This window comes from Triticum dicoccoides, chromosome 6A (genome assembly GCF_002162155.2).
Source record: "Triticum dicoccoides isolate Atlit2015 ecotype Zavitan chromosome 6A, WEW_v2.0, whole genome shotgun sequence".
Taxonomy (NCBI): domain Eukaryota; kingdom Viridiplantae; phylum Streptophyta; class Magnoliopsida; order Poales; family Poaceae; genus Triticum; species Triticum dicoccoides.
The window spans coordinates 101,415,775-101,439,161 of record NC_041390.1 but is presented as its reverse complement, the minus strand read 5'-3'; the positions used below and the strand labels follow the sequence as shown (position 1 = coordinate 101,439,161).

Sequence of the window (23,387 nt, the reverse complement as noted above, 5' to 3'; positions counted from 1 at the left end):
CGAAAGGAGGAGGCGGCGATGGACGTCGTGCGCCAGCATCTCCGTGGGCGCGAGGGCCGGCTTGACGTGGTGGTAAGTTTTTCTCTTGGTCTTCCTTTGCAGCTGGCCAGTAGGGGCGCGCGAGCGCACCCACTGGGTAGTCTGGTTGTAGCCCTCGAGATTCGGGCCAACTATGAAATAGTTGGGTCAAATCTTAATGCATTTTTGTGGCCTTCGCTAATTCTTGCTTTCTTGCAGCACCTGGACGGCCTCCGGGTTGGATTCCACAACCGGCTCCTGGAGAAGCACCGCCAGGTCACGGCGCAGCTTGCCGCCAAGGAGGAAGCATTTTGTCTTGCCGTAGGTACGTTTGCATGCTTTCGGTGGGGGCAAGCGAGCGCGCCCACTAGGTGTAGCCCCCGAAATTCGAGCCAACTATGAATTAATGCATTTTTCTCTTCTTCCCGGCATCTGACTTGAAGTTTTCTCTCGCAGCCACCGTGGCCGGGGTGCCGAAGCTCCAAGCCCGGCTTGCCGAAGCCGACCAGCAGCGTGACCAGCTAGCCGGTGACAAGAACCAGCTCCAAGCCGAGGTGGAGCGGCTGAAGGCGGAGGCCCACCAGGCGGAGCTCGCCTGTCTGAAGGACGAGCACAAGAAGGCGGCCGCCGCCAAGGACGACGAGCTAAAGGTGGCCATTGACAAGCGCGCCAAGCTTGAGAAGGCGCTCGAAGCCCACGGCCGCGTCGGAGACTTGGAGCGGCATGGTGTGTTGTGCGAGGCGCGGCACCTGGACAAGGTCTTTGCCAGTAAGTACTTCACCTGTCGTGCCGGGTTACAAGCCGGCCGAGTTTTTACATGGCTGACTGCTTCCCTTGTACGCTCGCCAGAGTACTTCCCGGAGACGCGGGACACGGCGGACGAAGCCGTGCTCGCCCACCGGTCGACCCAGGTGGATGCGGGTGCCGGAGCTGACTCGCACGCCGCCTGAAGTTTTCCGTTGATCATGCACGCTATCGAGGCCCGCCTGAAGGCCCTGGCCCTGGACACGCAGACGGCGAGGCTCTTCCGAGACCGGGTTGGGCATGGCGGCGGCCCTCTAGCCGGGTGCGGTTATGCCCAACACCTTTACAAGGCTGGCACGCTGGCTGGAGGCCGGGCCAGCGCGGCTCCACACGTGGTGCGTCTCTGCGGCTCATGCCAGCACGGACTTGGCGCTGCGCTTCGTCATGTCCTGGTATCCAGGCCTGAACCTGAACCAGCTAGCGGCCTAGCGAGCCGGTGCAAAGGCCCAGCTGGAGACGGAGGCGGTCCAGATTGTCGCGCGGGGCAGCTACCTCACCTCATTCGCCGCGCATGATGAGTTCAAGGTGGAACAGACGGAGGATGGCCAGAGGTGCCACCCGACAACTTTGGCCTGGCGCTCGATGACCCGGCAGGCAGCTCCGAGGAGTCGGGTCCTTACACGGATGACGAGGCCGGGCTGGACGACACCGGCGCCTCGGCGAACCCGTGGGTCAGCGTGGAGGAGCCGGCGGTCGTGCAACCTGACGTGGCCACTGCTTGAAGCCGTTCTGCTTTTTACCTTTGTTGAATTTTGTTAAGCGACAAGTCCACCCACTAGGGCCTTTATTTTTGTAATGTAAATATTTCGCAAGTGTTTGCGCTTGTGCTTTCCATTCTTAGGCTTTTTCCTGCTTGCTTTTTCTTTGGACTTCCCCCTGCAAGTCGAACTGCCAGGTTCCGGTCTGTGACAAGGAGTTCGGCCTTCGGAACGAGTGCGTAGTACTTAGGCTTTTTCAAACGTTGAGCGCTAGCGAAACACCCACTGGGCCGGCTGGCGGCAGACGACGAAGCCGGCTGGCACGCAGTCGGTCGTGTGGCAACTTGGTGCGATGGTGCCAGATTGCCCGATCCGGCCGTTTTGGCTTAGAGGGTCTCTACGTGCTGGCGCTTTGGCCCATGGTTCTTGCCGGCCGAATAGCCGAAGCCGGGTTGTGGCTTAGGGCGAAGGGGAGGGGCCTCGGCGACTCAGACACGTTGAGAAGGACTAAGGGGAAGCCGGCCAACCCCCGTGCCGGATGAACCGACCCGACGATGGAGGGCGAGAAATCATAAGGGTGTACGAGACACAATAATTTGGTAGGAAAAGGTAGCCCCCGAGTGTCGTTTGGGGGTCCTGCTGTCTTTCATTGAACATCAAAAGGTAGCGATACATACGTGCATACAGCTAACTGTAAAATGGGCGGAGGAGCTCGGCATTCCAAGGCCGGCTTGTTTTTTCGCCGGCGATGTCTCTCTTGCGCTTGTTCTGCTTACGTGCGTCGATGAGGTAGTAGGCGTTGCGATCACACAAGGCTTTGCTGACAATGAAGGGGCCCTCCCACGGGGAGGCCAACTTGTGCTGGCCGGCTTGCTGCTGGACGAGCCGGAGTACGAGGTCGCCCTCGCGAAATGCGAGGGGCTTGATCTTCTTGTTGTGGTAGTGCCTCAGGCTTTGCTGGTACATGGCCAGTCGGCTGAGGGCCAATGGGCGCGCCTCCTCTAAGAGGTCGATGCCGTCTTCGCGGGCTTCTCTGGCTTGTGCTTCTGTATACATTGTGGCTCGTGGCGAGTTGAACTCGATGTCGGTCGGGATGATGGCTTCTGCTCCATAGACGAGGAAGAATGGGGTGAACCCAGTCGACCGGTTTGGCGTCATCCAGAGACTCCAGAGGATGGCCGGCAGCTCGTCAAGCCAGCTGCCGGGTGATCGGACGAGAGGCTCGACGACTCGCGGCTTGATGCTGGACAAGATCTGGCCGTTGGCCCACTCGACCTGGCCGTTGGACTGAGAATAAGCAAAGGAGGCCAAGTCAAGCCGGATGCCAGAGACGAAGCAGTACTGCGCCAGTGCTCCCTTGGCGAAGTTGGTGCCGTTGTCCGTGATGATTGTGTGCGAGACGTCGTAGCGAACCGCGATGTCCTCGATGAGCCGGACGGCCGTCGGCCCATCCAGTTTCTTGATCGGCCGCGCCTCGATCCACTTGCTGAACTTGTTGAGTGCCACCAGCAAGTGTGTCATGCCGCCTCAAGCGGCCTTGAAGGGTCCCACCATATCGAGTCCCCAGACCGCAAAAGGCCAGTTGATCGAGATGGTTTGCAGGGCTGAAGCCGGCTGGTGGCTGCGTTTGCTGAAGCGTTGGCAGCCTTCGCACTTGAGGACCAGCGACTCGGCGTCCTTGAGGGCCGTGGGCCAGTAGAAGCCTTGGCCACCAGGGACCTGGAGGCGGCGTGGTGCCCGCACTCTCCTTGGTGCATGTCGAGGAGGATCTCTATGCCATTGTCTTGCTCAACGCAGCGCTGAAACATGTCAGTCGCGCTACGCTTGACGAGCTCGCTGTTGATGATGTTGTAGGAGGACGCACGCGCTGCACTTGTCAGGCCTCGGTTTCATCCATGGGGAGCACCCATCCTCCAGGAAAGCCAGGATTGGCTGGGCCCAAGATGGAGTCGTTACCACAGTGAAGACGGCCACCGGGGCGGTATCCGGGATGGCGGCCCCCGAGCCAGAGCCGACAGCCCTCGGGTTGGTGGCGGCAGCCCCTGGACCGAGATCAGCAGCCCCCGAGCCGGGTTCAGCAGTTCCCGGGCTGGGATCAGCATCCCCCGGGTTGGGGACGGCAGCCCCCCGGGACTTGGCCGGGATCTTCGGGGTTGGGCGGGGGAGCCACGGGGTCGTCCGGTATGAAGATGGATTCGGAATCCGAAGACCGCTTGATGGACGGCTTGCGCAGGTGCTCGAAGGAGACGCCGGACGGGATGGCTTGTCGGGAAGAGTCGATCTTGGCCAGCGTGTCGGCGGCTTCATTCTCCGCGCGCGACACGTGGAGGAACGCACAACCGTCAAAGTTACCGAAAAGCTGCTGCGCCAAGAAGCGGTAGCTAGCCATGTTGGCGTCGCGTGTGTCCCACTCGTCGGAAGCCTGCTGCACCACCAGATCTGAGTCGCCGTAGCAGAGGACGCGTCGGATGCCGAGTTCTTTGGCTAGCCGGAGGCCATGCACGAGCGCTTCATATTCGGCGACGTTGTTGGAGGCGGCGAAGTGGATCTGCAACGCGTACCGCAGCCTGTCGCCCTTGGGGGAGGACAACACGATGTTGGCCCCCAAGCCCGACCGCATCTTGGAGCCGTCGAAGTGCATGCGCCAGTGCGTTGAGTCGGGTGGAGACAGCGGGTACTGGGTCTCCGTCCAGTCGACGAGGAAGTCGGCTAGCGCCTGGGACTTGATGGTGGTGCGGGGCTCGTAGAGGATGGTGTGACTTGCGAGCTTGATAGCCCATTTTGCTACCCGGCCGGCGGCATCTCGGCACCCCATGATCTCGCTGACAGGGGCCGTGCTAACCACGATGATGGCATGTTCTTGAAAGTACTGTCTCAGCTCCTTGGCGGTGAAGTACACGCCATAGCACATCTTCTGGTAGTGGGGGTAGTTCTGCTTGGAGGCGGAGAGCACCTCGCTCAGGTAGTACACTGGGCGCTGAACTCGTTAGGTCTTGCCCTTCTCTGGTCGCTTGACCACCAGCACCATGTTGACCGACCGCGAGGTGGCGGCGATGTATAGCAATAGCGGCTCCTTGTCGGCCGGCGCGGCCAGGATGGGTGCGGTGGAGAGCTTGAGATCTCGGAACGCTTCATCTGCCTGGTCGTTCCACTCGAACGACGACGTCTTCTTCATCAGCTGATATAGGGGCAAGGCCCTCTCGCCCAACCGGCTGAGAAACCGGCTGAGAGAGGCCAAGCAGCCGGTGAATTTCTGGACATCACGCAGCCGGGTTGGCTTGCGCATGCACTCGATGGCCTTGATCTTCTTCGGCTTCACCTTAATGCCGCGCTCCGAGACAAGGAAGCCGAGTAGCTGGCTGGCCAGTATGCCAAAAACACACTTCTCCGGGTTGAGCTTAATCTGGTACTGGCGCAGATTGGCGAAAGTTTCCTTCAAATCATCAAGGAGTGTGAGGTGCTGCTGGGTCTTCACCACGATGCCGTTGACGTAGACGTGAATATTGCGGCCGAGTTGCGGCAGCAGGCATTTCTGCATGCAGCGCTAGAAGGTGGCGCCGGCATTCTTCAAGCCAAACGATATGGTAATGTAGCAGTATGCCTCAAAGGGCGTGATGAAGGACGCCTTCAGGGCGTCGTTCGGGTCCAGCTTGATCTGGTGATAGCCGAAGTAAGCATCCAGGAAGGACAGGAGCTCACAGCCGGTCGTGGAGTCGATCACTTGATCTATCCGCGGGAGGGCAAAGGGATCCTTGGGGCAGGCCTTGTTCAGGCTGGTGTAGTCAATACACATGCGTCAGGTATTGTTCTTCTTTAGGACGAGAACTGGGTTGGCCAGCCACTCCGGGTGGAACACCTCCATGATGAAGCCGACTGCGAGCAACCGGACAACTTCTTCACCAATGGTTCTTCTCTTCTCTTCTGAAAAGCGACGTAAAGGTTGACGTACAGGCTTGGCGTCCTTTCGGACGTGTAGTTTGTGCTCGGCGTACTTCCTCGGAACACCCGGCATGTCCTTTGGGGACCATGCAAAAATATTCCGATTCTCATGGAGGAAGTCAACGAGCTCGCCTTCCTATTTATTGCTAAGACGGGTGCCCACAACAACGCACTTGCTGCAGCTTGGGTCGAACGTGTTGAGTTTGACCTTCTTGGTATCCTTCGATGGCTGAAACAAGGCCCCGCCAGCCGCCTCCTTGGCCGAAGCCGGCACAGCCTGCTGCTCACCTGCCAGCGCCACAATCCGGTCGAGCTGGCGCCACTGAAGGAAATATGCCCTAGAGGCAATAATAAAGTTATTATCTATTTCCTTATATCATGATAAATGTTTATTATTCATGCTAGAATTGTATTAACCGGAAACATAATACATGTGTGAATACATAGACAAACAGTATGTCACTAGTATGCCTCTACTTGACTAGCTCGTTGAATCAATGATGGTTAAGTTTCCTAGCCATAGACATGAGTTGTCATTTGATTAAACGGGGTCACATCATTAGAGAATGATGTAATTGACTTGACCCATTCCGTTAGCATAGCACTTGATCGTTTAGTTTGTTGCTATTGCTTTCTTCATGACTTATACATGTTCCTATGACTATGAGATTATGCAACTCCCGTTTACCGGAGGAACACTTTGTGTGCTACCAAACGTCACAACGTAACTGGCCGATTATAAAGGTGCTCTACAGGTGTCTCCGAAGGTACTTGTTGGGTTGGCGTATTTCGAGATTAGGATTTGTCACTCCGATTGTCGGAGAGGTATCTCTGGGCCCACTCGGTAATGCACATCACTATGAGCCTTGCAAGCATTGCAACTAATGAGTTAGTTGCGGGATGATGTGTTACGAAACGAGTAAAGAGACCTGCCGGTAACGAGATTGAACTAGGTATTGAGATACCAACGATCGAATCTCGGGCAAGTAACATACCGATGACAAAGGGAACAACGTATGTTGTTATGCGGTCTGACCGATAAAGATCTTCATAGAATATGTAGGAGCCAATATGAGCATCCAGGTTCCGCTATTGGTTATTGACCGGAGACATGTCTCGGTCATGTCTACATAGTTCTCGAACCCGTAGGGTCCGCACGCTTAAAGTTTCGGTGACGATTATATTATGAGTTTATGTGATTTGATGTACCGAAGGTAGTTCGGAGTCCCGGATGAGATCGGGGACATGACGAGGAGTCTCAAAATGGTCGAGACGTAAAGATCGATATATTGGACGACTATATTCGGACATCGAAAAGGTTCCGTGTGATTCGGGTATTTTCGGGGGTACCGGGGAGTTACGGGAATACGAGAAAGAAGTAACGGGCCTCATGGGCCAAGTGGAGGAAGAGAGGAGGCAGGGGCACCCCCCTAGCCCAAACCAAATTGGACTAGGGGGGCGGGCCCCCTTTCCTCCTTTTCCTCCTTCTCCTTCCTTCTCCTTCTCCTCCTTCCTTTCCTCCTCCTAGTAGGAGTAGGAAAGGGGAGTCCTACTCCTACTAGGAGGACTCCTCCTCCTGGCGCGCCCATAAAGGGACGGCCGGCCTCCCCTTTTGCTCCTTTATATACAGGGGCAGAGGGCACCTCTAGACACACAAGTTGATCAGTTGATCTCTCCCAGCCGTGTGCGGTGCCCTCCTCCACCATATTCCACCTCGGTCATATCGTAGCGGTGCTTAGGCGAAGCCCTGCGTCGGTAGCAACATCATCACCGTCACCACGCCGTCGTGCTGACGAAACTCTCCCGTGAAGCTCTGCTGGATCGGAGTTCGCGGGACGTCATCGAGCTGAACGTGTGCTGAACTCGGAGGTGCCGTGCGTTCGGTACTTGGATCAGTCGGATCGTGAAGACGTACGACTACATCAACCGCGTTGTGCTAACGCTTCCTCTTTCGGTCTACGAGGGTACGTGGACAACACTCTCTCCTCTCGTTGCTATGCATCACCATGATCTTGCGTGTGCGTAGGAATTTTTTTGAAATTACTACGTTCCCCAACAGTGGCATCCGAGCCAGGTTTTATGCGTTGATGTAATATGCACGAGTAGAACACAAGTGAGTTGTGCGCGATATAAGTCATACTGCTTACCGGCATGTCACACTTTGGTTCGGCGGTATTGTTGGATGAAGCGGTCCGGACCGACATTACGCATACGCTTACGCGAGACTGGTTTTACCGCCATGCTATGCACACAGGTGACTAGCGGGTGTCAGTTTCTCCAACTTTAGTTGAACCGAGTGTGGCTACGCCCGGTCCTTGAGAAGGTTAAAACAGCACCAACTTGACAAACTATCGTTGTGGTTTTGATGCGTAGGTAAGAACGGTTCTTGCTAAGCCCGTAGACGGTCAAGATGTGATGAGATATAAGTTGTTGTATAAGATGATCATGTTTTGTTGAAGTTATCGGCAACTGGCAGAAGCCTTATGGTTGTCTCTTTATTGCATAAGTTGCAAGCGCCAAATAATTATCGCTATGCGATAGCAATAGTTGCAAGAGCAATAGTTGGTGAGACGACCATGTGACGACACATTGATATAGATCAAGATGATGAAGATCATGGTGTCATGCCGGTGACGATGGAAATCATGAAGATGTTTTGGAGATGGAAATCAAAGGCACAAGATGATGATGGCCATATCATGTCACATATTTTGATTGCATGTGATGTTTATCTTTTATGCATCTTATCTTGCTTTAATTGACGGTAGCATTATAAGATGATCTCTCACTAAATTTCAAGATAAAAGTGTTCTCCCTGAGTATGCACCGTTCCAAAGTTCGTCGTGCCCAGACACCACGTGATGATCGGGTGTGATAAGCTCTACGTCCATCTACAACGGGTGCAAGCCAGTTTTGCACATGCAGAATACTCAGGTTAAACTTGACGAGCCTAGCATATGCAGATATGGCCTCGGAACACTGAGACCGAAAGGTCGAGCGTGAATCATATAGTAGATATGATCAACATAGTGATGTTCACCATTGAAAACTACTCCATTTCACGTGATGATCGGTTATGGTTTAGTTGATTTGGATCACGTGATCACTTAGAAGATCAGAGGGATGTCTTTCTAAGTGGGAGTTCTTAAGTAATATAATTAATTGAACTTAAATTTATCATGAACTTAGTCCTGGTAGTATTAGCATATCTATGTTGTAGATCAATAGCTCGCGTTTAACTCCTCTGTTTTATTTTTGATATGTTCCTAGGGAAAACTAAGTTGAAAAATGTTAATAGCAATGATGCGGATTGGATCCGTGATCTAAGGGTTATCCTCATTGCTGCACAGAAGAATTGTCCTTGATGCACCGCTAGGTGACAGACCTATTGCAGGAGCAGATGCAGACGTCATGAACGTTTGGCTAGCTCAATATGATGACTACTTGATAGTTTAGTGCACCATGCTTAACAGCTTAGAATCAGGACTTCAAAGACGTTTTGAACGTCATGGATCACATGGATGTTCCAGGAGTTGAAGTTAATATTTCAAGCAAATACCCGAGTTGAGAGATATGAAGTCTCCAACAAGTTCTATAGCTAAAAGATGGAGGAGAATAGCTCAAGCAGTGAGCATGTGTTCAAATTGTCTGGGTATTACAATCGCTTGAATCAAGTGGGAGTTAACCTTCCAGATAAAATAGTGATTGACAGAATTCTCTAGTCACCATCACCAAGTTAGTAGAACTTCGTGATGAACTATAGTATGCAAGGGATGACGAAAACGATTTCCGAGCTTTTCATGATGATGAAATCAATGAAGGTAGAAATCAAGAAAGAGCATCAAGTGTTGATGATTAACAAGACCACTAGTTTCAAAAAAGGGCAAAGGGAAAGAAAGGGAACTTCAAGAAGAACGGCAAGCAAGTTGCTGCTCAAGTGAAGAAGCCCAAGTATGGACGTAAGCCTGAGACTAAGTGCTTCTACTGCAAAGGGACTGGTCACTAAAAGCGAAACTGCCCCAAGTATTTATCGGATAAGATGGATGGCAAAGTGAACAGTGCTATATTTGATATACATGTAATTGATGTGTACTTTACTAGTGTTTATAGCAACCCCTCGGTATTTAATACTGATTCAGTTGCTAAGAGTAGTAACTCGAAACGGGAGTTGCAGAATGAACAGAGACTAGTTAAGGATGAAGTGACGATGTGTGATGGAAGTGGTTCCAAGATTGATATGATCATCATCGCACACTCCCTATACTTTCAGGATTAGTGTTAAACCTAAATAAATGTTATTTGGTGTTTGCGTTGAGCATGAATATGATTTGATCATGTTTATTGCAAAACGGTTATTCATTTAAGTTAGAGAATAATTGTTGTTCTGTTTACATGAATAAAACCTTCTATGGTCATACACCCAATGAAAATGGTTCGTTGGATCTCGATCGTAGTGATACACATTTTCATAATATTGAAGCCAAAAGATGCAAAGTTAATAATGATAGTGCAACTTATTTGTGGCATTGCCGTTTAGGTCATATTGGTGTAAAGCGCATGAAGAAACTCCATGCTGATGGGTTTTTGGAATCACTTGATTATGAATCATTTTGATGCTTGCCAACCATGCCTCATGGGCAAGATGACTAAGACTCCGTTCTCCGGAACAATGGAGCGAGCAACTGACATATTGGAAATAATACATATTGATGTATGCAGTCCGATGAGTGTTGAGGCTCGCGGCGGGTATCGTTATTTTCTGACCTTCACAGATGATTTGAGCAGATATGGGTATATCTACTTGATGAAACATAAGTCTGAAACATTTGAAAAGTTCAAAGAACTTCAGAGTGAAGTGGAAAATCATCGTGACAAGAAAATAAAGTTTCTACGATCTGATTGCAGAGACAAATATTTGAGTTATGAGTTTGGTCTTCAATTAAAACAATGTGGAATATTTTCACAAAATCATGCCACCTGGAACACCACAGCATAATGGTGTGTCCGAACGTCATAACCATACTATTATTAGATATAGTGCAATCTATGATGTTTCTTACCGATTAATCACTATAGTTTTGGGGGTATGCATTACAGCAGTTGCATTCACGTTAAAAAGGGCACCATCTAAATCCGTTGAGGCGACACCGTATGAACTGTGGTTTGGCAAGAAACCAAAGTTGTCGTTTCTTAAAGTTTGAGGTTGCAATGCTTATGTGGAAAAGTTTCAACCTGATAAGCTCAAACCCAAATCGGAGAAGTGCGTCTTCATAAGATACCCAAACGAAAATGTTGGGTACACCTTTTATCACAGATCCAAAAGCAAGTTATTCATTGCTGAGAATGGATCCTTTCTAGAGAAGGAGTTTCTCTCGAAATAAGTGAGTGGGAAGAAAGTAAAACTTGATGAGGTAACTGTACCTGCTCCCTTATTGGAAAGTAGTTCATCACAGAAATCTGTTTCTCTGACTCCACCAATTAGTGAGGAAGCTAATGATGATGATCATGTAACTTCAGATCAAGTTACTACCAAACCTCGTAGGTAAACCAGAGTGAGATCCGCACCAGAGTGATACGGTAATCATGTTCTGGAGGTCATGTTACTTGACCATGACGAACCTACGAACTATGAGGAAGCGATGATGAGCCCAGATTCCACAAAATGGCTTGAGGCCATGAAATCTGAGATGAGATCCATGTATAAGAACAAAGTATGGACTTTGATTGACTTGCCCAAAGATTGGCGAGCCATTGAGATTAAATGGATCTTCAAGAGGAAGACGAACGTTGATAGTAGTGTTACTATCTACAAAGCTAGAATTGTCGCAAAAGGTTTTCGACAAGTTCAAGGTGTTGACTACGATGAGAGTTTCTCACTCGTATCTATGCTTAAGTCTGTCCGAATCATGTTAGCAATTGCCACATTTTATGAAATCTGGCAAATGGATAAACAAAACTGCATTCCTTAATGGATTTATTAAAGAAGAGTTGTATATGATGCAACCAGAAGGTTTTGTCAATCCTAAAGGTGCTAACAAAATATGCAAGCTCCAGCGGTCCATCTATGGACGGGTGCAAGCATCTCGGAGTTGGAACATACGCTTTGATAAGTTGATCAAAGCATATAGTTTTATACAGACTTGCGGTGAAGCTTGTATTTACAAGAAAGTGAGTGGGAGCACTACAGCATTTTTGATAAGTATATATGAATGACATATTGTTGATCGGAGATAATGTAGAATTATTCTGCAAAGCATAAAGGAATGTTTGAAAGGAGTTTTTCAAAGAAAGACCTCGGTGAAGCTGCTTACATATTGAGCATCAAGATCTATAGAGATAGATCAAGACGCATGATAAGTTTTTCAATGAGTACATACCTTGACAAGATTTTGAAATAGTTCAAAATGGAACAGTCAAAGAAGTTCTTGCCTGTGTTACAAGGTGTGAAGTTGAGTAAGACTCAAAACCTGACCACGGCAGAAGATAGAGAGAGAATGAAAGTCATTCCCTATGCCTCAGCCATAGGTTCTATAAAGTATGCCATGCTGTGTACCAGACCTATTGTATACCCTGCCCTGAGTTTGGCAAGGGAGTACAATAGTGATCTAGGAGTAGATCACTGGACATTGGTCAAAATTATCCTTAGTGGAATAAGGATATGTTTCTCGATTATGGAGGTGACAAAAGGTTCGTCGTAAAGGATTACATCGATGCAAGTTTTGACACTGATCCAGATGACTCAAAGTCTCAATCTGGATGCATATTGAAAGTGGGAGCAATTAGCTAGAGTAGCTCCGTGCAGAGCATTGTTGACATAGAAATTTGCAAAATACATACGGATCTGAATGTGGCAGACCCGTTGACTAAACTTCCCTCACAAGCAAAACATGATCACACCTTAGTACTCTTTGGGTATTAATCACATAGCGATGTGAACTAGATTATTGACTCTAGTAAACCCTTTGGGTGTTGGTCACATGACGATGTGAACTATGGGTGTTAATCACATGGTAATGTGAACTATTGATGTTAAATCACATGGCGATGTGAACTAGATTATTGACTCTAGTGCAAGTGGGAGACTGAAGGAAATATGCCCTAAAGGCAATAATAAAGTTATTATCTATTTTCTTATATCATGATAAATGTTTATTATTCATGCTAGAATTGTATTAACCGGAAACATAATACATGTGTGAATACATCGACAAACAGTATGTCACTAGTATGCCTCTACTTGACTAGCTCGTTAAATCAAAGATGGTTAAGTTTCCTAGCCATAGACATGAGTTGTCATTTGATTAAACGGGGTCACATCATTAGAGAATGATGTAATTGACTTGACCCATTCCGTTAGCATAGCACTTGATCGTTTAGTTTGTTGCTATTGCTTTCTTCATGACTTATACATGTTCCTATGACTATGAGATTATGCAACTCCCGTTTACCGGAGGAACACTTTGTGTGCTACCAAACGTAACTAGGTGATTATAAAGGTGCTCTACAGGTGTCTCCGAAGGTACTTGTTGGGTTGGCGTATTTCGAGATTAGGATTTGTCACTCCGATTGTCGGAGAGGTATCTCTGGGCCCACTCGGTAATGCACATCACTATGAGCCTTGCAAGCATTGCAACTAATGAGTTAGTTGCGGGATGATGTGTTACGAAACGAGTAAAGAGACCTGCCGGTAACGAGATTGAACTAGGTATTGAGATACCAACGATTGAATCTCGGGCAAGTAACATACCGATGACAAAGGGAACAACGTATGTTGTTATGCGGTCTGACCGATAAAGATCTTCATAGAATATGTAGGAGCCAATATGAGCATCCAGGTTCCGCTATTGGTTATTGACCGGAGACATGTCTCGGTCATGTCTACATAGTTCTCGAACCCGTAGGGTCCGCACGCTTAAAGTTTCGGTGACGATTATATTATGAGTTTATGTGATTTGATGTACCGAAGGTAGTTCGGAGTCCCGGATGAGATCGGGGACATGACGAGGAGTCTCGAAATGGTCGAGACGTAAAGATCGATATATTGGACGACTATATTCGGACATCGGAAAGGTTCCGTGTGATTCGGGTATTTTCGGGGGTACCGGGGAGTTACGGGAATACGAGAAAGAAGTAATGGGCCTCATGGGCCAAGTGGAGGAAGAGAGGAGGCAGGGGCACCCCCCTAGCCCAAACCAAATTGGACTAGGGGGGCGGGCCCCCTTTCCTCCTTTTCCTCCTCCTCCTTCCTTCTCCTTCTCCTCCTTCCTTTCCTCCTCCTAGTAGGAGTAGGAAAGGGGAGTCCTACTCCTACTAGGAGGACTCCTCCTCCTGGCGCGCCCATAGAGGGACGGCCGGCCTCCCCCTTTGCTCCTTTATATACAGGGGCAGAGGGCACCTCTAGACACACAAGTTGATCAGTTGATCTCTCCCAGCCGTGTGCGGTGCCCTCCTCCACCATATTCCACCTCGGTCATATCGTAGCGGTGCTTAGGCGAAGCCCTGCGTCGGTAGCAACATCATCACCGTCACCACGCCGTCGTGCTGACGAAACTCTCCCGTGAAGCTCTGCTGGATCGGAGTTCGCGGGACGTCATCGAGCTGAACGTGTGCTGAACTCGGAGGTGCCGTGCGTTCGGTACTTGGATCAGTCGGATCGTGAAGACGTACGACTACATCAACCGCGTTGTGCTAACGCTTCCGCTTTCGGTCTACGAGGGTACGTGGACAACACTCTCTCATCTCGTTGCTATGCATCACCATGATCTTGCGTGTGCGTAGGAATTTTTTTGAAATTACTACGTTCCCCAACAGCCGCTCCTCGGATATGACCAGCGACTCGGTTAGTTTGGCGCCATCAGGCGCACTGCAGAGATTTCTTGTAGTCACCGGCTATGGTGATGAGGCCCTTGGGACCCGGCATCTTCATCTTCAGGTGAGCGTAGTGGGGGACCGCCATGAACTTGGCGAGCGCGGGATGGCACGACAGCGCGTGGTAAGGGCTGGACAGGTCCACCACCTCGAACTAGATGGGCTCACGCCGAAAATGGTCGCGGGTGCCGAACAGGACGTCGAGCCGGATCTGGCCAATTGGGGAGCAGGAGAGGCCCGGCATGATGCCGTCGAACATCGTTCGAGTTGGCTCCAGCTGCTTGGCCTCAATGCCGAGCTTGGTCATGGTGTCGCGGTAGAGAATGTTGATGTTGCTGCCGTCGTCGATGAGGACTCGTGAGAACTTGCAGGTGTGCTTGGCAACGACTATGGTGGGGTCGAGGACGAGGGCGTATCCACCCGGCGTGGGCATGACGGTCGAGTGGTCTTCCCGGGTCCAGCTGACCAGGAGCTCCGACCAATGCATGTACTCAGGCACGGCCGGGATGACGGTATTCACCTCCTGCCGGAGCAGGCGCTCGTTACGCTTCTCGTCACCAAAGCTGGTGAAGACGACGTAGCAATCGTTCGCGTTGGGGAAGACCTCATCGTGCATGGCCCCGCCGCCAGGATCGGGGGAGGCAACGACGGCCCCGCGCCTGGAACCGGAGCGGGAGGCGACGGGATGTTTCCCCTTATGATGCGCTTGGTGATGGCGCACTGCCGGAGCGTGTGCATAGACGGCCTTGCGCCGCTGTGGTGCTTGCAGAGGGCATCGAGCATCTCTTCGAAACTCATGGTGGGTTGCGAAGCGGTCTTGCCGGCTCACTGGCGTTTGGCGCCGCCCTGCTCGCCGGGGGGCGCTTGCTCGACCGTGGCGACAAGGCGGTTGTCGTAGCGGGGAGCCGGCTGCTCGGCCTTACGCTTGTTCTATTGGTTGTTCTGGCGGCCGCCCTCACCAGCCGGCTTGGGAGCCGGCGCTGGAAACGCCTTGCCGGCGTCGTCCAACACTACCTGGATCTTCATGGCGGAGTCGGCCGTGGCGTACTTGTTTGCCGTGACCATGAGTGCCGCCATAGTGGTCGGCTTAGAGCGCAGGAGCTTGTGCTTGAGGGTGCCATCCCAGCAGCCACTCACAAAGTATTGGATAGCTTGAACCTCATGGACCCCCTCACAGCTGTTCTTGAGCTCAGTCCAGCGCACGAGGTACTCGCGGCCGGTCTCGCTCGGCCCCTGCACGCACATGGCGAGCTAGCTGGGACGGCCGGGTCGCTTGTAGGTGTCGGTGAAGTTGCGCTCGAAATCAACCCACGAGTTGACACTGCCAGACGGCAGACTGTTCAGCCACGTCCGGGCTGAGCCCTGGAGCATGAGTAAGGCGTAGCGCAAGGCCAGGCGCCGATTGCCGCCAGCGATGCCGATGGCGGTGGTGTAATCAATCAACCAATCCTCCGGTTTGACGGTCCCGTTGTACTTGGGGGTGTCGCGGGGGAGCGTGAACTCTTTGTGGAAGGGCTCATCCCGGATGCGCGGGCCGAAGGAAGCCGGTCCGACAATGTTGTCCTCCAGCTCGAGGGAGAGGGCGAGCTGGTCAATGCGGTGGCGAGCGTCGTCATTGTCGAGGTCGTGCGAGCCCAACTGGCTTGCGACCGGGCTACGAGGGCCGGGTTGGCCGAAGCCGGACGGCCACGCCGGCCAGATGGCGGGGGAAGATCTTATCGGCGTCGGCCCTTTGTTTTCGGCCCGTTGCCCAGGTCGTCGCCAACTGTCAGGGCGCGCCGGGTTCGCGTCTGGCCGGAATGAGCTTCGCGTGGGCGCGGGGAAGACACCGTGTTCCGCTGCTCGAGGTCCTTAGTGTGGTGCGACTCGGACGCCTCGGGAGCGTCAAGGCGGACCTGCTGCGTGTTTGCCGAAGTGAGAAATTCACGCATGCGCTGCAGGCGCTCCTATAGCTCCTCGCCTTGCAGCTCTCCACACCTACTGCGGCCGCCTCCGCAGCGCGCGTGTTCTTGACGGGGGTGTTGTAGACGGGTGGGATTGCGCCCAGAGCACGGCCAAAAGCGCCGCCACGAGCCCGCACCTCGGCACCCCGGCCAGGTTCAGTCGCGGCCGGCGTGAAGCCGTACGCGGCGTCGCGCTCCAGCTGAATGGCCTCCAGCCAGCGCTGTGTGGCGGCAATCGCCCTGGCCTCCTCCAGCAGGGGCACGAGCTCCTCGTCGAGCTGAGCACTGGCTTGAGTGGCGTTGACGTCAGCGGTGATGGGAACGCTAAGGTTCTGCAACGTGGCGCTCAGCGGGTCGGCTGTGCAGGCGCGCTCGGCATCGGCCCTGGCAGCGGCGGCCTTCTTCGCGGCACTGGACGAAGTGGAGCTGGAGCCAGTGACGAGCACCTCCACGTGGGTGCAGAGCACCGCCACGTTGTCGGAGGGGTCACAGCCATCGGTGATGGGGGAGTCGGTGACGTCGAGCACCTCGCTAGGGTACTCGTCGGTGTCGGTGCCAGTGCATAGGCTACTCCTTCTCCGAGCGGGTGGATGTGTGAGCGTGGCTGAAGAGCTAACTCGTGATTGCTTAACCCCTTTGCATGGAGGGGTACCGAGGGGTCTTATAGGCTGGCCCCCGGGGTTATAATGGTAAAGAAACATGGGCGCGGGACCCGGGATGTCAGCGTCTAGGAGCCGGCAGTGGAGGCCGCCGGGGCGCCGGGTGCGGGCCGTAACGGGCCCACCGGGCGCGGGTGCGGGCCGTAACGGGCCCACCGGGCGCGGGTACGGCCGGCTATTGGGTACTGTAGGCATGTCGTGCCGCACGTCATGGGACGGCAGCGCCTCCGAGACGCCTCCGAGACGCCGCCCGCCCCTGGCAGTGGCTTGGCCAGCACGATAGCCGCGCCCGCCGGGGCCGGCATAAAGGGGAGAGTACCGTGGCCATGCACACTTGTTGACGAAGGTTGGCTTCTTGGGACCAGCCAGCATGCGCCATCCGGCTGGCCGGGTTGCGCTGGGAAGACGACCAGGGTTGTACTGGATTGAGGGGCGTCGCAAGCCCTGGTGTTTTAGAAAGGATCCGAGTTCCGTTGCCTACCCGGGGTCTAACCCCCGACACATAACCGGGCATGGGCGAGGGTTGCCGCGGAACAAGCCTGGCCAGAGATGCCAGAGGGCACGATGCCGGGACAGACCGTCTTCGAGCCCCTGGTGGATGTGGGGCGCAACCCGGACGAACAGGCGGAGATGGCGGTTGACAACCGGGAGGTCGTGGAGATCGATGATGACACCTCGCCCTGGACCGACGTGGTCGAGCGGGTGGAGGTCGATGGAGGCAGAGGGGCAGGTTAATCCGCCGCGAAAAGAGCATCGCAAGCGACGTCGGCCGGAGCGCCGAGGTCGACGCCAGCCGCGGAGGAGCCGGCAGGAGGCGGGCCCGCCTTGGTGATCAGGCAACCGCCAGCCGCGCCAGGGAGCGGCCTTCCCGCCGGGTTGCGGTAGCCCCGAGCCGGAGCCGACGAGGCCATGGTCGGGCCACGCGCGAAGGAGACGGCGATGGACACCGTGCGCCGCATCTCCGTGGGCGCGAGGGCCGACTTGAAGCCTTCGTCCAGAGCGAGCTGGAGCTCTCCGTGGTGGTACGTTTTTCTCTTGGTCTTCCTTTGCAGCTAGTCAGTGGGGGCACGCTAGCACACCTACTGGGTGTAGCCCCCGAGATTCGAATCTTAATGTATTTTTGTGGCCTTCGCTAATTCTTGCTTTCTGCAACACCTGGACGACCTCCAGGTTGGCATCCACAACCGGCTCCTGGAGAAGCACCGCCAGGTCACGGCGCAACTTGCCGCCAAGGAGGAAGCGCTCTATCTTGCCGAAGGTACGTCTGCATGCTTTCAGTGGGGACGTGCGAGCGCACCCACTAGGTGTAGCCCCCGAGATTCGGGCCAACTATGAAATAGTTGGATCGAATCTTAATGCATTTTCTCTTTTTCCCGGCATCTGACTTTAAGTTTTCTCTCGCAGCCACCGCAGCCGGGGTGCCGGAGCTCCAAGCCCGGCTTGTCGAAGCCGACCAGCAGTGTGGCCAGCTAGCCGGTGACAAGAGCCAGCTCCAAGCCGAGGTGGAGCGGTTGAAGGCGGAGGCCGCCAAGGCGGCGGAGGCCCACCAGGCGAAGCTCGTCCGTCTAAAGGACGAGCAAGAGAAGGCGACCGCTGCCAAGGACGACGAGCTAAAGGCGGCCATTGACAAGCGCGCCGAGCTTGAGAAGGCGCTCGAAGCCCGCGGCCGTGGCCGAGACTTGGAGCGGCACGGTATGTTGTGCGAGGCGCAGGACCTGGACAAGGTCTTTGCCAGTAAGTACTTCTTCACCTGTTGTGTCGGGTTACAAGCCGACCGAGTTTTTATATGGCTGACTACTTCCCTTGTACGCTCGCCAGAGTACTCCCCGGAGACGCAGGACACGGCGGACGAAGCCGTGCTCGCCCACCGGTCGGCCCAGGCGGATGCGGGTAGCGGAGCTGACCCACACGTCGCCTGGAGTTTTCCGGAGATCATGCACGCCGAGGCCCGCCTGAAGGCCCTGGACACGCAGACGGCGAGGCTCTTCCGAGGCCGGGTTGGGCATGGCAGCGGCCCTCTGGCCAGGTGCGGTTGCACCCAACACCTTTACGTGGCTGGAGGCCAGGCCGGCGGGGCTCCACGCGGGGCGCGTGGTGCGCCTCCGCGACTCGTGCCAGCGCGGACTTGGCGCTGCACTTCGTCATGTCCTGGTATCCAGCCTGAACCTGAACCAGCTAGCGGCCCAGCGAGCCGGTGCAGAGGCCCAGCCATCGGGGATGGGGTAGTCGGTGACGTCGAGCACCTCGCTTGGGTACTCGTCAGTGCCAGGCGCGTCAGAAATGCGCAGCGCGCCGAAGGGGACGACGAGCGGGCTGGCGAAGCCCGCCGGCGCCGCGTCGGGCGCAGGGACCGCGCAATGCATGATGTGGTCGCTAAAGTCGGTGGAGGGCCCTGTCTGGAACGTGTCTCGGGCCGGGACCTCAAGCTGCCTCACGGTGGGCGCCAACTGTCGTGGTGAGCTCACTACAGATTCCATGGGATGGGTAAAGAGAGGAGCAGGCAAGAGGCCTCCGATGGGCTCCAGAGGCGAGGTTGGTACGAGCGAGTGTGAGACGCAAGACGTACCCAGGTTCGGGGCTCTCCGGAGAGATAACACCCCTAGTCCTGCCGAGTGTGGTTTATATGAAGATGGTACAGGCTTGCTCCTAGAGCTGTTTTGGGGAGGGAGGAAGGTAGGCCAGTGCATAGGCTACTCCTTCTTCGAGCGGGTGGATGTGTGAGCGTGGTTGAAGAGCTAACTCGTGATTGCTTAACCCCTTTGCATGGAGGGGTACCAGGGGGTCTTATAGGCTGGCCCCCCAGGGTTACAATGGTAAAGATACATGGGCGCGGGGCCCGGGATATCAGCGTCGAGGAGCCGGCATGGGGGACGCCGGGTGCGGGTCTCGCCGGGTCCGTCGGGTGTGGGCCGTACCGGGCCCAGCGGGCGCGGGTACGGCCGGCTGCTGGTATTGTAGGCACGTCGTGCCGCACGTCATGGGACGGCAACGCCGTCTTGCTACAGGGATGCGCCTCCGAGACGCTGCCCGCCCCTGGCAGTGGCTTGGTCGGCACGACAGCCGCGCCCGCCGGGGCCGGCATAAATGGGAGAGTATCGTGGCGATGCACACTTGTCGACGAAGGTTGGCTACTTGGGACCAGCCGGCATGCGCCATCCGGCTGGCCGGGTCGTGGCGCCTGACCAGGTTGCGCTGGGAAGCCGGCCAGGGCTGTACTGGATTGAGGGGCGTCACCAGCCCTGATGTTTTTGCAAGGATCCGAGTTTCGTTGCCTACCCGGGGTCTAACCCCCGACACATAAGTTTTACGAGTCTCCTTATTTTTCCACGGGCCATTTTCTTTTCCTAATTGAGGAGCTTTCGCCCCCAATTTCATTTCATTGAAAAGAAATCAATAAAGCGATAGAAATTGTACGGTGGAGTTTTTTAGTTAATAGAGGGTTAATATAGGTGCAGCTATTGAGAATTACATAAACAAATAGGATCGATGTAATTCAAAAATAAAAAAAGAAGAAGGAAACAAACCTTGGTTTAAAAGTCGGGTTACAAAATGGAAGAACTTGCAGGAAGGGAACTAATTTCTGAATCTCAGCAAGTAACTCATCTTGGTTGCAATTTTAAGGGCCAGTTCCGTTGGCATTAGATTGTCAGCACCTGCAACATCCCAAGGGATCAAAATTTCAGCTTGTGTAAACCATGTCATACCACTAAACATCAATGTTGAATTTACACAACAGCACCGTCACCAACAAAGGCATGAGTGAAAGAAAAATAATGTGGCCTATCTAACAAAAGTAGGAAGAGCAAAATAAATCCATGTTATCCCTGAAATGTGATCTATCCAATACTGCTTAACTCTCGCACTCTGAGTATTGCTTCTCCTACAACAGAAAATGGCATGCATCAGAACACATGGTATTGCTATAAATAATCACTTGAACGACCAAGGAACCAAATGAAAAGAACACCTTTCAGATTCCTCCAAAGGCTTGGCATCATCTATTTCCACATCAGAATCAGCATGATGCTTTTCATCGCGATTCTCTTGCTCTTCATCTTGTTGTACCCAACACAAATGCAACTTAGCCAATATATGATGACTGCTAGCCATCCTACTTCTAAAACTACAACTACAGTCAATGAGAACTAGTGATCACATCTACAGTCGGTAGCAAGACAAATACCCACTGATCTTGGCCCAACCCAACAAATGAACAGAAGAAAAACAATGGTATAAAAATATCCGACAAAGATATATCCAACCTGGCAGGTTTTTAAAGTCGATTTAAACATTACAGATTCATTTTGCAGCACTATACATGTCAATTACTTCAAAGACGGTCAAACTAAACAAAAGAACAAACTGTGTAAATAGTATTCATGCTGATAATACCTAATTCATTTGATACCTAAATTGCAAAACTGCAAGGCCAGTAGGGAGTCAGCGATACCATCGCCATGGTCGATCTGGTCCGAGCCGCCTCCCTAGCTAGCATACGCTCCTCCCTGACTTCTTCGGCGATGACCCCTACTTCCCCTTGGGTCGTCCCTCTATGTGGCTAGAAGTGATTGAGATGAGGGAGGAGGTGGTCGAGGCAGAGTCAGAGGCTGATTTCCTCTCAGATCGAGAGAGAGGCTTGGGAGAGAGTGCATGGGAACTGACAGCACGGGGAGGCCGCATCTCGGTCACCACGCAGCACAGACGAGGCGCAGTGGAGACGAGCAGCAAGAAGGCGGTGGTGGTTCTACTCCTCCCAGTTGGTTCGATCTGGATGGTGGGAGCGCCGAGTCGCCTCCATGGTCGTCGAGGCGGCGTGGGAGAAACAGGAATCAGTGCCTTCGTGAGGAAGTTTCCTCTTTTCTCAATCGCTATTTTCGTGAAGGGAGTGTTTCTCGCAATAAGAAAACAGTGTTTCCAATCGGCACAGTAAACAATCCGACGTGTCATACGCGAGAGAGCGCACCATGTTTCCCTATTGATGGATGTAATAATTATATGTCATATAAGTTCAGTGCATTATATCTTCACCTGCTATTCTACAACCCAAAGTGTCCTGTTACTGCATCCCTAATGAGAGGATTTATTTATGATCTCATCGCTGGTATTATATGGGATACAACTTCAATGCAATATAGCTTCACCGGATACTCTACAAGACAACCTCTACTGTTAAAATTTGAAACAACACATAAGAACATGTACTTTGTATCCTACTAGGTAATTGCCCATGTGTTGCAACGGGGGCATAATTTATAGGGAGATGGCCCAAAAATGTGAGTGAGCTTTCGTCAATTTTAATTCAAATATGTGTCAGGAAAGTGCCCGTGTGTTGCCATGGAGACCAAACCTTGTACTACTATGCCCACTGATGGTTGCAGTGGGGGAGAACATGGCTATCAGAAAAAAGCAATGGCACGGCACCCTTATCCAGCTGCAGTGGAAAATACTTCTCAAAATTTAAGAATGATTAATCTGCACATTTGCCTGCACTTGTCATGTGAATCACATGGAAAGACATGTAAGATATGTCACAGGTTCCCCTGAATACTTAAAATACCTTGTCCACATTTCAATTGAAACTTTGCATGTTGCTATGTTGATAAGGTCTAATAGTTTTTAAGATAGAGGCTAGATAGAAGTTCCATTTATCCTCAGAAGACGAGAGTTAGAAATTATGCATGAATAAATCTCTTCCTGTACAGTCTTAAACTTTGACTTCTATAACCTGTGTGAACCAGCCAAAAAATATTTTCAAAAATCGGTCTGGCTAACACCAAAGCGAGCTATACAACTAATACAATCAATGTGCTATTAGCACTTTAGCAGTACCTGGTAGTAGGCATCATTAGTCAAAAGACCAGAAGGTCTTGATCCCCCTGCAAAGTAAAATCATCTAATTTTACTCTCAAAGCAACATGATAGATTATGGTATTTGTCCACTTGAGCTTTTGGCACAATCAGACCCCACAACTACCTTTTAGTATATCTATAGATGATGCATCCCGCTTCATGTCCTAAGAGGATATAAACACAAAGGCTCCCATCAACGAAAAAATCTCTATTAGAAGGATGCATGTATGCCGAAAATATGGGTCTCTGTTTAAATGTATTGATGCTATAAAATTTTGAGTTCATAGTCCTGGTCGGATGACTAAAAGGCACAATTTGCTGAGAAAGGAATTAATTTCACCCTTGAAGAGGGACTGCAACAAGAAAAGGAAGACCGTGACATACATCAAATATGCCAGCTGGGGTAAATCAGTATATATAGAAAAAATATTTGGTAAAGCTCAAAAAGTTCAGATGGAGACGCATGGAAGGATCACTGAGTTAGGTAGACCAAGCAAACTACGTGGCATTGCAATCCCAGCAGAAGGCCACCGCACCAAGACTCGTCAGCAAATCTTGCAGCAGAGTTTTAATTGCAGCGGGTACCCGCTTGATTCGGACATGGTGGT

General features: G+C 52.4%; 1 long non-coding RNA gene across 4 annotated transcripts in view; it reads right to left on the bottom strand.

The window, feature by feature from the left end:
• LOC119315291 overlaps nucleotides 1–23,387 on the bottom strand; it is a 35,041-nt gene that overhangs the window by 9,037 nt on the left and 2,617 nt on the right. Inside the window, exons 2-3 of one of the 4 annotated variants that reach the window (XR_005152670.1) lie at nucleotides 22,759–22,805; nucleotides 20,454–20,582 (exon numbers count right to left, since the gene is read on the bottom strand). This is a non-coding gene — a long non-coding RNA (uncharacterized LOC119315291). The other 3 variants (XR_005152667.1, XR_005152666.1, XR_005152668.1) reach the window with 3 other exon arrangements.